The sequence below is a fragment of the Triticum urartu genome, chromosome 4, assembly GCF_003073215.2.
Source record: "Triticum urartu cultivar G1812 chromosome 4, Tu2.1, whole genome shotgun sequence".
Lineage (NCBI taxonomy): Eukaryota > Viridiplantae > Streptophyta > Magnoliopsida > Poales > Poaceae > Triticum > Triticum urartu.
Window position 1 is genome coordinate 147,294,501 of NC_053025.1, and position 11,096 is coordinate 147,305,596.

Consider the following 11,096-nt stretch of genomic DNA (forward strand, 5'->3'; position numbering starts at 1 on the left):
GGCTAGCTTGTTCGTACTCTAGCTCTACACCGTGCTGGAGGGGATTGTTGTTGTCTTCAGCGCTATCCGGAGTGTTATTATCTCCTATGCCGGTATCATTGCTCTTGCTATGGCGGGACTTAGAGCGGCGCCGCTATCGTCGGCGCTTGGGTTGCTTCTTGGCGGGGTCATCCTTCGCTGTCTCGTCGCCATTGCCTTCTTTGGGGGTGTCCACCATGTATATATATCATATGATGAGGTGGCGGTCCAGCGCCCTGAGGGCGGCGGTTCCTGTTCGTCTCCGGCTTCGTCGTCCATACCGTCGAAGTCTTCGGAGTCAAAGTCGAGCATGTCGGTTAAGTTGTCGATAGTGGATACTAAGTGGGTGGTGGGTGGGCAGCGAATTTCTTCGTCATCCGCATCCCATTCTAGCCGGACATAGTTCGGCCAAGGTTCTCCTGACAGGGAGAGAGACCTTAATGAATTTAGCACATCTCCGAAAGGTGAGTGCTGAAAGATATCCGCGGAGGTGAACTCCATGATCGGCGCCCACTCGGACTCGACGGGCACGGATGTGAGCGGCTCGGAGTCCGTGGCCGGAGATGAATCCAGTGGTTCGGCGACACAGCTCTCGTAAGGGGTGAAGTCAGTATCCGGCTCTATCGCCACAGAGGGTGCGGCCTCCATGGCGGGGTCCATCCCTCCGCTCTCGGATGGCGCGACTTGCTCCGGATTGAAGGCCGAAGTGGTTGCGGATGCAATCTCCCGGACACCGTCCGACGACAGAGTTACGTCATGCTCGTCGCGACTGTGCGGCGCGTCCGACATGGGCTCGAATCTGTCAAAGATCAAGTCTCCGTGGATGTCAGCCGTGTAGTTTAAGTTTCCAAATCTGACCTAATGGCCAGGGGCATAGCTTTCGATCTGCTCCAGATGGCCAAGCGAATTGGCCCGCAGAGTGAAGCCGCCGAATACGAAGATCTGTCCGGGGAGGAAAGCCTCACCCTGGACCGCATTGCTAGCGATGATCGAAGTATCCATCAAGCCTTGCGGTGACGACACAGTGGAACTCTCAATGAAAGCACCAATGTCGGTGTCAAAACCTGCGGATCTCGGGTAGGGGGCCCCTAACTATGCGTCTAAGGCGGATGGTAACAGGAGGCAGGGGACACGATGTTTACCCAGGTTCGGGCCCTCTTGATGGAGGTAATACCCTACGTCCTGCTTGATTGTTCTTGATGATATGAGTATTACAAGAGTTGATCTACCATGAGATCGAAGAGGCTAAACCCTAGAAGCTAGCCTATGGTATGATTGTATGTTGTCCTTTGGACTAAAACTCTCCGGTTTATATAGTCATCAGAGGAGGCTAGGGTTACATAAGGTCGGTTACAAAGGAGGAGATATACATATCCGTATTGCCTAGCTTGCCTTCCACGCCAAGTAAAGTCCCATCCAGACACGAGACGAAGTCTTCAAACTTGTATTTTCATAGTCCAATAGTCCGGCCAAAGGATATAGTCTGGCTGTCTGGAGACCCCCTAATCCAGGACTCACTCAGCAACCCTCAGCCCTTTCGCAGCACATGCAGTACATGGGTAAGCAATGTGCGCATGCGTCGTGATAGCTCATGCTTCCTTGTCTAGTACATTGTCTAAACAGGCTACTGTTTCCTGCCACTCCTCTCATTGGTTTCCCGCCTCTTCTCCCATCGTTTTCCCGCTACCAGTGTCAGTGCTCATTGAAGGCTAGCGGTGACACACTGTCCATGTAAATATCGCACACAGTTTCTAAAAGCACAAATGTGTGTGGTAGGAGGGAGTAGGTCCCATAGGGTGACCAGCGTGAAACGCCTTAATGGCAAGGAGGCAATTCCTATCAGCAAGGGGTGGCTTCCCATTTGCTAGCCTAGTCGAATAGAACGCAGAAGTTAAGTGTGCTCGGGCTGCAGTAGTCCAAGGATGGGTGACCCAGTGGGAAGTTGCATATCTCAAGCTTCATTTAAATGCCATGACACCGTCATTATAGAGATAAATATCTCTATAGTGACCTATCATGGCAATTAAATGAACCTTGGGATCCTTGTTTTGCTAATTTATAGACTATGTTTTATTGGTTATTTTTTGCTCTAAAAAATTAAAGAATGATTGACTTGACCTGTCATGGCGATTATATAAACCTTTTTCAGGTCGCATGCAAGGTATATGGGGCAGGGTGTTCTTATCGAGCATTTCTCCCTTGTGCGGCTTATAGACGCTGCACATATCTGTGGGCTCCTCGAGGTATATATACTATCCTTTACCAACAATGAGGGGGCCCACACAATCTATCCCTTTGACCCAACAATGAGAAGGGTTTGACCATGATGGTTTCCTATTGATTCTAGTAAGGTACACCGGCATTGCACGCATGAGATTTGGTAACCAAATTATGAACAAATAGCACACTATAGCATGTAAGCTTTGAGTCATATATGCATGATGTAGATGTTCGTTTAATTCTTATAGTTCATCTCATTCAAAATCAATTAGTTTTATAAAAAATCTATTTTAAGATTCATGTAATTGTGCATTGTAAAGCATAAAGTAAAAAAACAAAATGTGACAATTCATTTAGAAAAAAAAGTTTGGGCAGTTAAGATATGGAAGATTCTAGAACAAAGGAGAAGTGCTTGTATTTTGAGGTTTGTGCATTATGCTTAAGTTCAACCATGGAGTCTTCTAGATTGTACATGTGGCAGAATCTGGTGGAATGTAGATGATATCCAACGGCCAATAGTGCTTAGATTTGCCATCTCTATACCGCCGGATTGGCTTCATCCAACGACCAACTTTCTAAGTTATTCGCAGACTATATAGGGGTATAGATGTGTGACATGCTAGACCAAATAAAGTTTGAGCGCATGCATGGGACGACCCCCCCTGCCGCCTCGAAGTTGGGAAACCGACATTGTACGTATTGAACCAGGCTTGGAGTCGGGTACGGTGTTTGTTTGTAATGTAGTTGGTGCACTACTGCAGGATGCTGCTAACGCAACACGACGATCAAAGACCCTTCAAGAAACTGTGTGCGATACAATAATCGCAAATGGTGGTGTATGAAAACTATAAAAAATGTATAAAACATTTGCGATGACGGATGCATCAAACACGGTTCAGATTTTAGTTGCGTGTGCGATGAAGGGCATACTGTTCAGTTCCATTAACTGTTTGTGATGAGGAGGAACAAAAGAAACGGGCAGCCAGATGAAGGCGTGTGCGATACACAGCATATGGTTCACTCAGATGAACTGTTTGTGATGAGGACAAACAAAAGAAACGGGCAGCCAGATGAAGGTGTGTGCGATATACAACATACAGTTCACTCGTATGAACTATTTGTGATTAGGCAACACAAAAGAAATGGTCAGCCAGATCAAGGTGTGTGCGATATACGCATGCGGTTCACTCAGCCCTTGTCGTCAGTGTGTGACCTCTGTGGCAACCGTTCGCTCCCCAGATGCCTCTTCGTGTACCATGGCAACTGTCCAATGACCCTTCGCCTTTCCCTCTCAATTTGGAACTTCTGCCGCACGCTTGCTCTTCCTCCCTCCTCCATTTGCCTTCACCTTCCTTCTCCATTTTTTAATCGTCTTCTCCATGGAGGGAATAGGCCAGAAACGACCCTATTATTCTTGCCCCAATCTAAATGATGACGCGGTGGACGAACTCATTGATTGGTGCGACGTCATCACCTCGGCTAGCATGGCAGGTTCGTTCAAGACCATTCTTGACTCAACTAATAACATCATTACAAGGAACCCAAGGGTCCAGGAGCGGTTTGATCTCCCCTATCTTCTTCGTCGTGACCCTGCTGACTGGCGCGGGGATGAGGGAAGCCTCGCCTTGTGTAAGTTGATGCCGCTTGATAATGATACGTATGATGTTAAGATGCCATCGCTTGTGGGCAAGGCTTGGGCAGGCGCAAATGGAGATTGGGTTGTTTATATTGGGTACAATTGCGAGTGGAAACTTGTGAATGTGTACACTCGTCACCGGGTTCCACTTCCAAAAATCTCAGACGACTGCCCAGAGGTTGAGTACACCGGTATTCTACGTGAGTTCAAATACGATCATGCTGACTGTCGTCTACGGAGGATAGCAATTTGTCGAGTTTCCAACCGCTCTTGGGATTACACGAACTATGAAGTTGTTGCTATCTTCGACAAGCTTGTTGCCGTCCTTACTTCCACGCCTCGATGGATATTGCTCAAAAATCAATTTCTATACACAGATGAGTACTGTGATGCAATTCAATACGAGGGTCTTGTGTTTTCTGCCACCACTCGTGGCACTGTTTTTGCATGGAATCCTGATGCTTTTGGTACGTTTGTCTTCCACTGTAATTATAATTGTTTTATCCACATGCATGCAGGTTAGCTAGTTTCCCTTTACTAATTAACCTTCTTGTGTTTCCAAGGTCCTGTGAACATTCCACCATCTATACTTGAAACTTTTTACGAGCATGAGGATGAGCAGGACCCATATACTTAGTGGCACCTAGCAACTTATTTCGATGGATCACCTCTTCTTGTCTATAAACAGGGCACTGCTGATGTTACTAAGGAAGCAGGTGTTGTCTCGCATGGTCGCACTCTCCGGACCTATTACAACATTCGTTGCAGGGTATTCGGGATGGATACTAGTGTACTAGTGCCAACACCTTCTCCCTAGTTCAGTATTGAAAGTCTTGGAGGAAACTCGCTCTTCCTTAGACAAAACTATCCAATGATGGTGGAAGGCGATCCAGCTGCTGTTGACACAACGTTACTACCATTTATGAGAAGCAACTGTATCTATACCTCGGACATTACTATGCTTCCCTACCGTCACTATATGGGTCCTGACATAGGCCGCTTCAGCCTCGATGACCAGTCATGCGTTGGTCTCGAGATTGACGGTAGCTGGCCCTTCCCAGAGAATCACTTCTGGTTCAAAGCAAGCATTTCCAACGCCGATGAGTGGTTGAGCTAAAGTTCATTTCATCGCTTTGTTATTTGTTGGGTGAGAAAAACTTTATTAGAATGTTTTGTTGGAAATGATCTATAATCCAACGTGTATCCTCGTTGTCGTTGTGGGTGATGACTTGTTGTATGTAATCAATGGTACATTTTCATATGCATCCATCAACTCACGCCTGCTAGTGGTGTCCATATGAACGGTGCTAGTGATTTTAGTTGCAAAAATTAGATAGTGCTAGTGATTTGTAGCTGCATATTTTGACAAATCGCAGTGTTAAAAGGTTGACAAATGGCAATGTTACTAGATAAACAAATGTCAATCTTTCCAGTTTGACAAATGGAAACATACCCAAAATGACAGATATGCAAATCTTACCCAATTGTTTTGTACGTGCTTGCACACGGGTCATGCAAAACAACTGTTTGCGTTGAAGGGATGCAGAAATCTTGCTCAGCACATTTTCCCTTGGCTTCCTAAGGAAGCTGTCGGTTTGCATACGGGTGTTCTAAGTAAAACGTTTGCGACGAGTGTTTTATATTTAAAAACCATTGACGTTTCTTCAAAAGAAAATTGTTTGATAAGTCTGTACATTAATAGAGAAAACTGCAAGTTCGTTCAAACCATATCTTTCATTCAGTCACACTGCGAATTATATTCATATGATCAAGAATTCGAGATATAGTATTAAACCCCAAAAAAACTATTTCTGGCGGCGGCGTGCCGCGCCGTCGTTGTCGTTGTCATCCTCCAGGACACCGTTGTTGAAGTCTTCAAGGCAGCACAAAATGTTCTTCACTTGTAAATCGAACATCATGTCGTCGCTCGATCGACGGGTGGGGCACAAGAGGACGGCAACTGGCGCCGCTGAGAGGTAGCTGTCAATGGCAGCGTCCCATGCCGCCGAGGGGCGCACGGGCACGGGCACGGGCACAGCGGGTGTAGCCAAACGCATGGGGACCGGCGCCGCGATGGGTGGAGGGGCGCACACAGGCAGGGGCACGGGCGCGGCGGGTGCAGCCAAATGCACGGGGGCCGGCGCCACGGTGGGTGGAGGGGCGCGCGTGGGCACGGGCGTTGGCATGTACATGAGCTCGCGCGGGTCCGCGGAGACCTCGCTGACGCCCGCGGCTTCCAGCTCTATGATAGTGCTCGACGACCAGCCCGTCAATGCCGCGGGGATGGTCGCTGGTGCGGGCGCGGGGATGGGAGCTGGGATGGGAGCGGGGGCAGCAACCGCCGCGGCCAGCTCGTTCTGAGCCATGTCCATGAGGCCCCATTCCTCCTTATTTTTTATCTCCTACGGCTCGGAGTCGACTTCACCAAACTTGAAGACTAGTGGCAGATGATCATTCTGCGCCATGGCGTTGGTGGAGGTCTACAGGAGGGAGGGGAATGGGAGGCGAACAGTAAGGCCGACCGTATTAAATAGCGGCTCGGGCGCCATTAATGGAGAGGAAGGCGGGCGGCCATGGAAGTCAAAGGGCCCCCTTTCCCAGTGAGCCTGCGCAGTGTACAACTCGCATGCTTCCCGGTGAGCCTGCGCATTGGAGGACAGCTTGCACGCCTCTCGGTCAGCCTGCGCACCGGACTGCGCTTGCACACCTCCCATTCAGTCAAGGTCAAGCAGCTGTCCGCACGACACCTCCTACAGCCATTAAAACCAAGTCACATGGCGTCACGTGAATGGTTAACAGAACGAACACAGTTTGAATTATACAAACGTTTGAGATATTAAAGTGGCAGCTATTTTTTTCAAAATGCCTTTGTTGGCTGTCATTATTCGAGTGCGCCTTCTCCCAAAATGGACACAAAAAATGCCACAGCATGTCGGGTGCCATTCCATGATAGCATGCTAAGTTTCATGAATTTTAGACGAGTTTTGGATTTACTAGAATTTAAAAACCAGGCATCTCAATGTTTTGCCGGCAATCAACGGTGCCCTGGTGTTTGAAATTCATTCCCATTTCTTGCATGGGACCTAAGAATGCACCCAAGGACACATATTTGAATTTTCAACCAATTTATATGCACTGGAGCATGTGCATGTAGTTCAAATTTGAATTATGCACATAAATGCATTGAAAACTTAGTTAATGCATAAAAATGTCCAAAGGAACCCCGAAAAATCCCAAAAATTGACACAACGCTCTTGTTGTTCTATGTTGACACGAGAAACTTTTTGAAAGCAATAAGAGGCAATGGATATCGTTTCGTCCCCAAAGGTGGGACGTTCCCTACCGAAACCATCATGCTTGTTGTGAGAAGCTCTGGTTTGTGAGAAGAATATACCTGAACCTGCCCCAAATGGGACAAATTTTTTAACACGACATGTTGATGCCGCTCCATGATAGCATGCCAAGTTTCATGAATTTCAAACGAGTTTTGGATTTACTAGAATTTAAAAACCAGGCATCTCAACGTTTTGCCGACAATCAAAAGTGCCCTGGTGTTTGAATTTCATTCCCATCTCTTGCATGGGACCTAGAAATTCACCCAAGGACACAGATTAGATTTTTCAACCAACCTTAGTGCATTGTAGCATGTGCTTGTAGTTCAAATTTCAATTATGCACATAAAATGCCTAGAAAACCCAATTAATGCCTAAAAATGTCCAAACGAACCCCGAAAAATCAAAAAAATTGACACAACACTCATGTTGTTCTATGTTGACACTAGATTTTTTTTTGAAAGGAATAAGAGGTAATGGATATCGTTTCGTCCCCAAAGGTGGGACGTTCCCTACCAAAACCTTCATGCTTGTTGTGAGAAGCTCTGGTTTGTGAGAAGCTTATACCCGAACCTGCCCAAAATGGGACAATTTTTTTACCACGGCATGTTGATGCCACTCCATGATAGCATGCCAAGTTTCATCAATTTCACACGAGTTTTGGATATACTAAAATTTAAAAACCAGGCATCTCAATGTTTTGCCAGCAATCAACAGTGCCCTGGTGTTTGAATTTCATGCCCATCTCTTGCATGGGACCCATAAATTCACCGAAGGACACACATGTGATTTTTCAACCAACTTTAGTGCATTGGAGCATGTGCTTGTAGTTCAAATTTGAATTGTGCACATACAATGCCTAGAAAACCCAGTTAATGTATAAAAAAAGGCCAAACGAACCCCGAAAATTCCAAGATTAAACACAACAGTCCTGTTGTTCTATGTTGACACTAGAATTTTTTTGAAAGCAATAAGAGGCAACGGCTATCGTCCCGTCCCCAAAGGTGGTACGTTCCCTATCGAAACCATCATGCTTGTTGTGAGAAGCTCCGGTTTGTGAGAAGCTTATACCGGAACCTGCCCCAAATGGGACAAATTTTTTACCACGGCATGTTGATGCCGCTCCATGATAGCATGCCAAGTTTCATAAATTTCACACGAGTTTTGGATTTACTATAATTTAAAAACCAGACATCTCAACGTTTTGCCAGCAATCAACAGTGCCATGGTGTTTGCATTTCATTCTCATCTCTTGCATGGGACCTGGAAATTCACCCAAGGACACACATGTGATTTTTCAACCAACTTTGGTGCATTGGGGCATGTGCTTGTAGTTCAAATTTGAATTATGCACATAAAATGCCTAGAAAACCTACTTAATGTATAAAAAAGGCCAAATGAACCCCGAAAAATTCCAAGATTAAACACAATACTCCTGTTGTTCTATGTTGACACTAGAATTTTTTTGAATGCAATAAGAGGCAACAGATATCATCCCGTTCCCAAAGGTGGTACCTTCCCTATCGAAACCATCATGCTTGTTGTGAGAAGCTCTGGTTGTAAGAAGCTTATACCCAAACCTATCCAAAATGGGACAAAATTTTCACCACGCCATGTTGATGCCGCTCCATGATAGCATGCCAAGTTTCATGAATTTTAGACGAGTTTTGGATTTACTAGAATTTAAAAACCAGGTATCTCAACGTTTTGCCGGCAATCAACAGTGCCCTAGTGTTTGAAATTCATTCCCATCTCTTGCATGGGACCTAGAAATTCATCCAAGGACACACATGTGATTTTTCAACCAACTTTGGTGCATTGGAGCATGTGCTTGTAGTTCAAATTTTAATTATGCACATAAAATGCCTAGAAAACCCAGTTAATGTATAAAAAAGGCCAAACGAACCCCGAAAAATTCCAAGATTAAACACAACACTCCTATTGTTCTATGTTGACACTAGATTTTTTTTGAAATCAATAAGAGGCAACGAATATCGTCCCGTCCCCAAAGGTGGTACGTTCCCTATCGAAACCATCATGCTTGTTGTGAGAAGCTCTGGTTTGTGAGAAGCTTATACCCAAACCTTCCCCAAATGGGACAAAATTTTCACCACGGCATGTTGATGCCGCTCCATGATAGCATGCCATGTTTCATGAATTTCATACGAGTTTTGGATTTACTAGAATTTAAAAACCAGGTATCTCAACGTTTTGCCGACATTCAACAGTGCCCTAGTGTTTGAAATTCATTCCCATCTCTTGCATGTGACCTAGAAATTCACCCAAGGACACACATGTGATTTTTCAACCAACTTTAGTGCATTGGAGCATGTGCTTGTAGTGAAAATTTAAATTATGCACATAAAATGCCTAGAAAACCCAGTTAATGTACAAAAAAGGCCAAACGAACCCCGAAAAATTCATTCCCATTTCTTGCATGGGACCTAAGCTTGCACTGAAGGACACATATTTGATTTTTCAACCAATTTGTATGCACCGGAGCATGTGCATGTAGTTTAATTTTGAATTGTGCACCTGAAATGGCTAGAAAACCAGTTTAATGTATAAAATGTCCAAACGAACCCTGAATAATTCCAATTCTTTTACGACACACATATAGTTGCATGTTCATTGCAGATAAAAGTCTAGCAATTCAAACAGCGTCCATTGCCGCTATGACCCCATTTTGTAATTCAAATCAAGTAGACCCCACACAGTTTATTATCAGCAACCGTCTGAGATGTAGTAAAAAATATCTTGGAGTACCGTCGGTGTATATAGTACGCCTATGGCTTACGCGAGAAGGTGCATCGCCTACAGTCCACAACCGGCATGTCAAGCACACTAGCTCGCTCCCCCAAAACTCCTGCCTCTGCATCCCTCGCAATCTCAAAAATATCTACCGCCTAGAAGGTTTTAATGTTTGATAGCACACGATTAGTATGTGCGGACCGTGTGCGATGTCTGTTACTCCCGCTCTGCTTCATTCCCTTGATTCAAATTTTCAGTAGCCCCGGCATTTTACTCCCGCCTCTGCATCCCTCGCATTCTCAAAAATATCTGCTCGCCCTTGATCCAAATTTTCAGTAGCCCCGCCTTGTTACCCCCGCCTAGTAAATTTTTTAGTTGTCACAGTATTTCCTCAAACACAACCTCCACTCACACAGACACACACAACCCTCGAAACCATCGGTAGGCCGTTGCCATCGACGGCGCCTCCATCCTCAACCTTTGCCTGTGTGCCGGGGAGCTCGAGGAGCCAATGGCCAAAAGGAGGTTTATCACGGCCTTTTCGCCAGACGCCGGCGAGGTGGCCGCTGAGGTGTCCCCGTCGTCTTCCGCGGGCCCGATCCACCGTCGCCGGCCCCCTGATCCACCCGCCACCGCGCCCCTATGCTGGTTCGAGGACTTCCCCGTCCTTCCCCAGACCCGGCAGCTGACGAAGTCGTACCTCGGGGTCCGGCAGCGACGGTGGGGGATGTGGGTCGTCGAGATTACAGATCGAGAGACCCACACCCGCCAGTGGCTCGGTAGCTTCCACACCACCGAGCTCACGGCCATGGAGTACGAGCACTGGCAGGCCCGCTACCACGGCGTGGCAGCTAGGCTCAATTTCCCCTTCGGCACATGTCCGGTCGACCTCGTTCCCCCGGAGCTAGGGGTGGTGAGCTCGGCTATGGTGCCTTCCCCAACGACCCCGACAACGGTACTGGCCCGGGCCCGGCTCGCGACACACCGTACATGACAAGGAAGGATTGGCTCGACCTCTACTTCGACCAAAAGTAGTTTAGCTTAGTTTAAATTTATGTTTTATGTTCAGTTATGCAAAACTATCTATGTTTATGTTTAAATGCATGCAACTTTTGTTTGAACCTGCTTTGAACTTGATC